This window comes from Gracilinanus agilis, chromosome 3, assembly GCF_016433145.1.
Source record: "Gracilinanus agilis isolate LMUSP501 chromosome 3, AgileGrace, whole genome shotgun sequence".
NCBI classification, from domain to species: Eukaryota; Metazoa; Chordata; class Mammalia; order Didelphimorphia; family Didelphidae; genus Gracilinanus; species Gracilinanus agilis.
The window spans coordinates 281,153,835-281,161,240 of record NC_058132.1 but is presented as its reverse complement, the minus strand read 5'-3'; positions in this window follow the sequence as shown (position 1 = coordinate 281,161,240).

The window sequence follows — 7,406 nt, the reverse complement described above, 5'->3', positions numbered from 1 at the left end:
AGGAAGCGATTTTGTCATATCAGTGGAAATGTTAGAAATAATCATGGCATTCTAATGTATTCTAATGTACTATATGATATTAAAGGATATTATATATCTGGACATTTGCTTGTACTTCCTTGGCTCAAACCAGAGTACCTAATGATTTCTTAATATTTTTTCTCTATTGTTCATTTTGGTCTCCAACAAGTGAAATTCATCCATTTGGAGTTTATTTTGGTGTGTTGTGCAAAGTGATAATCTAAATCTAATTTCTGCCAGACTGCTTTCTAGTTTTCTCAGAATTTGTTTTAAAGTTAGGTCCTTATCCCAATAGCTATTATTTTTAGTTTGTCAAATAGGTTACTTGTTTGTGTTTGTTGCATAACCTTCTCTATTTCGCAGATTCACCTATTTCCTTGACCAATACAAAATCCTTCTTTTGATTACTAATTTTTAGTCTAATTTTGGTCATGACTTTCAAGTAGTCCAATAATTCTTAAATTGTTTCTCCTAGATCTATTTTCCAGTTCAGTTGTTTTTTTCAGTGAGATATTTCATATTTTATCCTATTTTTTTGTTCTTTTGATTTTGTTTTATTGTTTCTTCATGTATTATGAAGTCATTAATTTCTGTTTGCCCAGTTCTAATTTTTAATAACTGTATTTTTTTCATGACCTTTTGATCCTCCTTTTCCATCTAGTCCTTTCTACTTTTAACATGGCACTCTTCTTCATTGGATTTTTGTACCTCATTTTCCTGTTAACCAATTTTGCATTTTAAGTTGTTATTTTCTTTTTGCATTACTTTCATTTCTTATTTCCATTTGTCTTTGACCTACCTTATTTGATTTTTGAATTCTTTTTTTAGTTCTTCCAGCACTTGAGACCAATTTCTATTTTTCTTTGAAGTTTTGCATGTGGTTGCTTGGATCTCACCATCCCCTTTGTCTCTATAGAGGGTCAACTGTTTCTTTTTTCTATTTCCTCATTTTCCCAGCCTTTTTTTTTTTTTTTTTTTGCCTATGGACTGGAAATTCTGAAAGCTGTTGGTTCTGTCTCCTTTACTGCTGGCTTGCAGGACTCTGTACCATGAGCTACTTTGCCCTAGGGTTAGGTCTTCACCACAATACAGGCTTGAAAGGGTTTGGACTTCCGGGTTTCTCTGCATGGTGGTGCCAGAGCCTTGGACTTCAAGGGGAGGTTATGGGATGTGGGGTGCTCTGTTTTTTTCTGTATCCAGGGTCTTAGGATCCCAAAGTTACCCTATTTCTAGTCTTGGTACCTGATGCAGTAGGTAGGGCTGCAGGGGAACAGTCCTCTGTGAGTGGTTTTACTTCTGGTTCCCCCTTATCCCATGAAAATTGACTCTCTGTGCCTTTGTTTCAAGTTGATTTTCGACTCCTATTGTTTTGAGGTTCTTTTTAAAGATTGACTTGGAAGGACTGGAAGGAGCATGCCCTTGATTCTCATATAAATGACTTTCCTAAAGATTTTGTTTAGCTGAGAAAGTATTCATGTAGGTTAATAGGCTTTTATTTTTAGTTGTTTTGTGATAACAACACATTCATGCATTGCTATATAATTTTTTCTTTAATGTTTGCATTTTTTGGTATTTATTACTTGTTATTCTTTTAAATTTCATTGTAACAATTCCATAGCCAATAATGAGTAAACATTTATTAAGCACCTATTATGTGCCAAACACTTCTCTAAATCCAAATGGAAAATACAAATGAAAAACAAAGGCCTCAAAGTACCTGGTCCTTGGGCATGATTGAGAATTACAGAAAAGTCTAGAAGTGGGATAGCTTATAGGAAATGAGAAAAACTGTGCTGGCCTCCCTCTTCAAATAAAAACCCTGGAGTCCAAGACACTGCCCTCTAGTTATATAACATCCAGTCAGAAGACCAGGCAGATTCAATCTCATAACATCATGAAAATTCCCAATCATTTGACTACTACTGATGTTTTTATGTCATTCCTGTTTTCTTCCAGCTTTTCTATTTCCAGAGATCTGTGTTCTCATCAATATTGATGCCTTCTAATGGTGCAGATTACAATCAATACACACCTTTTCATTCTTTGAGACTCCTGTCTTTCTTTTTAATATAGAACCTCATTTCTTTTTAGTTATTTAATTTCCCAGGAACCTTTTCCCCTAATCTTTTTTTTTTTTAATTTTAAACCCTTAACTTCTGTGTATTGATTCATAGGTGGAAGATTGGTAAGGGTAGGCAATGGGGGTCAAATGACTTGCCCAGGGTCACACAGCTGGGAAGTGTCTGAGGCCGGATTTGAACCTAGGACCTCCTGTCTCTAGGCCTGGCTCTCAATCCACTGAGCTACCCAGCTGCCCCCTCCCCTAATCTTTTAATTACAAGAGATCATTTTTATGAATTAAATAATTAATTATCTAGAGTAAGAATCACTATTGTCCTTCAGATTATTAGAAGAATTTATGTGAAGAAAAATAATTGTGTATATTATATTTACAAACTATCTCATAGCTTTCTGTTTACTACATTGTCTTTGCCCATATTTAAACATGTGTTTTATATTTTTCTATAAGTATTTGTAGAATATCATAATTTTCAGTTTTATAATTACCATTGGTTTTTTTTTTTCAATTATTGTGCTTCTAACTAGATTACCTCTACTTTAGAATAGTCCTTTTTTTTTTAACTTGGGGCCATTAAAATAAGTGAGGTAATATAACTTTGATTTAAATTTTTAATGCAAATTTTTGCACCAAAAAGCTTAATGCGCATTGTAAATACTGCGTGATTATCATAAAGTTGCATACTATTTACTTGGTTTTAGTGTTTTATTTTTAAAAATAAAAACTCTTGGATATCTTGTGTCTCTCTTCCAATTTTTGAAGTAAAGATTTCTTGTTGCAGTTGGAGATTATCAGCCTTTGACTTGACCTAATTTTCATGGACTTACAAATAGGTCATTCCTTCTTTTTCACTTATTCATTGCATATTTTTGAAACCTTACTTTCTGTTTTAGAATTAATATTAACTTTTAGTTATAAGGTAAAAGAAATGTAAGAGCTAAGCAATTGGGGTTAAATGACTTGCCAAGATCACACAGGAATGTCTTAGGTCATATTTGAACCTATGTCCTCTAGACTTCAGGCCTAGCTCTCTATCCCCTGAGCCATCCAATTGTCCCTCTTTAGATACTTTCTAAGGAATCAACTAAAACATAGCATGTACCCTTTCACACCAGACAAAAACTCATAATCTTGGCATACCATTCTTAAAAGGTCATTGTCCCAGTTATAAGTAATACTAAAAGTGATTTGTTGTTTTATAAATCCAATAGTAATCTGATTTTTATAGAATGAAAAGAATCCTTACACATTTGATTAAAATTAATTAGATTAAAATGTGAAATCATTATATTTTGTACCACAATTTTTATGCTTTTTTTTCTTTTAATTTTTTTTCAATTCAATTCGGATTTTTCAAATTAAAATAAAAGTTTTCTTAATATGATGTAATTCAGCAAACTGGGTAGTTTTATTATAATCATTATAAAATAAATACTATAGTAAATTTTTAAATGTTAAGTTTTTAAAAGGAGTTGCTTAGATTGAGCAACCAAGACTTTGTTATATATATTACCAAAGTAAGATTGTTTGACCTTCATACCATACTTTAAAGAAAAAATACAAATCACAAAAAAAGTATTTTATGTAAACTGAATACCAAAAATCAGGCATCCATAATGTAAGAATTGAGAAAATTATTTTACTCTTATCACAATTTATATTTTTCATATGAATCTTAATCTACTATATGCTACTTCTACATATATTATTTGTTTTATTTCCTCTAAAGAATCAGTTATGCTTGTTTTAATTTTGCTTCATTTTTTTTATGACATAAAATATCCTGGTTTTTTGTAGGGTTTTTTTCTTTATATATCACAGAAAACTGCAGTGTCCTATGAATATAAACTTTACCTAGCCTGCAGAAGTAATTTTCTTCTTTTTACACATATCTGAGCAGAAGTGATCTGCCTGGGGAAGAGCTCATTCTGCAGATCTTTATTCCTGATTCATCAAGTAGTTTAAATTATAAATTTTAGTGGATAAGTAATAACTTCATTCCACAACTTATAGAGAGAGCATCAGTATTAGGACAAATATGACCTAATTTTATTTTAGCAAAAAATAATTATGTTGTTTTGCATAAAGGTGGACTTTATTACTTTTTTTTACATTCCCATTTAATTCCTTGTGAGCATCTTTCATTTTATTTTATCTTCTTTACCAAAGACCATACAATATTTTAATGTTATTCAGAAACATTATCATACTTTATTTGGGATTGAAAGGAACTTGGACTCTTAAGAGTAAAGAAGAGAATGGCAAGAAATGTTTTTATTGTGCTCTTAAGAAATTAAAGCTTTTAATTCTTAGGTCATTAGCACTTGAAAATAATCAGGAATTAAAAACTAGTTCATTGATCTTGTATGCTATACCCCTTAATTTTTAGTTCTTTTCACATATTTTATGTATTGTAGATTTTCATTTGGGATACCTTTAAGAGTTTCTGAAACTTCCTGAGCTTTTCAAGGTAGAGATTTAGAATGTTGTATCTGGCATTTGTAAGTGAAAAGTTTTGGTTTTTTTTTTAACTAGGATTTTAGAGTTGTGTAGTAAAAAGAGAATCAAAGTTATAGGCAATAGAGTCACATTCAAATTCTGGCCCTGGTAGGGCATATTGCTTTATTTTCCTTAGGAAAGTAACTTGATCTTTCAATTTCCTCCTGAAAAATGAAGTGACTGGACCAAATGCACTCTAAGATCCCTCCTAGCTCTACATCCTGGCACCTTTTATTTAGTGAATATAGGATTAATTTTCAATCTTTGCATGATTTAGGTTTTGTGAATTAAGCAGTGTCATCTACAAACCAGAGTCATATTCAAATTGGTTTGTAAGAGATAATTATATAAAACCAAAACTTTAAAACAAAAACTCAAATAAACTTAAGTGAAAAATCAGAATGTTTTGATCTGCATTCTGACTCCAACAGTTCTTTCTCTTGGGGGCATATCACATTCTTTGTCATAAGTTCCTCAGAATTGTCCTGTATGATTATATTATTTGACTATAGCCAAGTCTGTCACATTGGATCATTCAACAACATTGCTGTTATTTTGTACAATGTTTTCCTGGTTCTGCTTATTTCACTCTGCAGCAGTTCATATAGGTCTTTCCACCTCTTTCTAAAATCATCCTTTTCATCATTTCTTACATCACAATAGTATTCCATCACCATCATGCCACGATTTGTTCAGCCATTTCCCAGTTGATGGACATCCCTTCAATTTCCAATTCTTTGCCATCACCAAAAAAAAAAAAAAAGAAAGAAAAAGAGCATCTGGAAATATTTTTTTACAAGTAGATCCTTTTCCCCTTTTTTAAATTTCTTTGCAATACCAACCCAGTAGTGGTATTACTGACTCAAAGAATTTACATTGTTTTATAGCCATTTGGGCATATTTGCAAATTGCCCTCCATGATGTTTGAATTCATAACTCTACTAACAATGCATTAATTAGTGTCTCTATCCTTAACTGTCATATTGGCCAATCCTCATAGGTGAGAGGTGGTACCTCAAAATTTCTTTATTTGCTTGTCTCTAGTCAAGAGGGATTTAGAACATTTTTTCACATGATTAATGACAGCTTTGATTTCATCTGAAAACTTCCTGTTCATATCCTTTGACCATTTGTCAATCAGAGAATGACTTACAAGTCTTATAAATGTGACTTAGTTCTCTGTGTGTGTATATATATATGAGAAATCAAACCTTTATATCAGAGAAATGTGTTATAAAAAATTTTCTCCAATTTGTTGTTTCCCCTCTAATCTTGGTTACAGTGGTTCAGGTTTTTTTTTTTTAAACTTTTTAATTTAATAGAGTTAAAATCATTCAGTTTATAGCTTGTAATGTTCTCTTATCTCTTGTTTGGTCATAAATTCTTCTCTTCTCCATAGATCTGACAGTTAAACTATTCTGTGTTCCTCTAATTTACTTATAGTATCATCCTTTATGTGTAAGTCATATATACCCATTTTGACCTTATCATGGTATGGGTATGAGATTTTTCTGTACCTAATTTTTGCCACGTTTTCCAGTTTTCCCAGTAGGTTTTTGTCAAATAGTACATTCTTAACCCAAAATCTGGGTACTCTGGGTTTATTAAACACTAGATTGGTAATGTCATTTGCCCCTCATCTATTCCATGATTAATCATTCTGTTTCTTAGCCACTATCAGATTGTTATGATGATTACTGTTTTATACTACAATTTAAGAACTGGTACTACTAGGTCACCATCTTTAATATTTTTGTTTTGTTTTTTCATTAATTCCCTTCATATTATTGATATTTTGTTCTTCCAGATGAATTGTTATTATTTTTTCTAGTTCTATAAAATAGTTTTTAGGTAGTTTGATTGGTATGGCACTGAATACATAAAGTAATTTAAGTAGAATTGCCATTTTTATTATATTAACTAGGCCTACCCATGAGAAGTTAATGTTTTTCCAGTTGTTTAGATCTGACTATTGGGAAAAGTTCTGTAATTGTTTTCATATAATTCCTGTGTTCGTCTCGGCGAAGATTCCAAAGTATTTTATGTTATCAAATAGACTGATTCTAAATGGAATATCTCTTTCTGACTTTTACTACTGGACTTTTTTGAAAATATATGGAAATGCTGATTATTTATGTGGGTTTATTTTGTATCCTATAACTTTCCTAAAGTAATTAATTATTTCAACTCTTTTTCAGTTGGTTCTCTAGGATTCTCTTAAGTATACCATCATAACATCTATAAGGAATGATAATTTAGTTTCCTCATTGCCTATTTTAACTCCTTCAATTTCTTTTTCTTCTTCTATTGCTAAAACTAACTTTTTCTAGTACAATATTAAATAATAGTGGTGTTAATGGGCATCCTTGCTTCACTCTTGATCTTATTGAGAAGGCCTCTAACTTATCCCCATTACTGACGATAATTGCTTATGGTTTTAGGTAGATGCTACTTATTATTTCCCATTTTTTCCTATGCTTTGGGTGTTGTATTTTGTCAAAGTTTTTTTCTGCATCTATTGAAATAATCGTGTGATTTCTGTTGATTTGATTATTAATATGGTCAGTTATGCTGATAGTTTTCTTTATATTAATCCTGCCCTACATTCCTAGTATAAATCCCACCTGGTAATAGTGAATGATCCTTGTGATATATTGCTTTATTCTCCTTGCTAGTGTCTTATTTAAAATTTTCCAATCTATATTCATTAGTGAAATTGGCCTATGATTTTCTTTCTCTGTTTTTCTTCTTCTTGGTTTTAGGTAACAGTAGCATAATGATTTCATTAAAAGAATTTGGTAGGTTT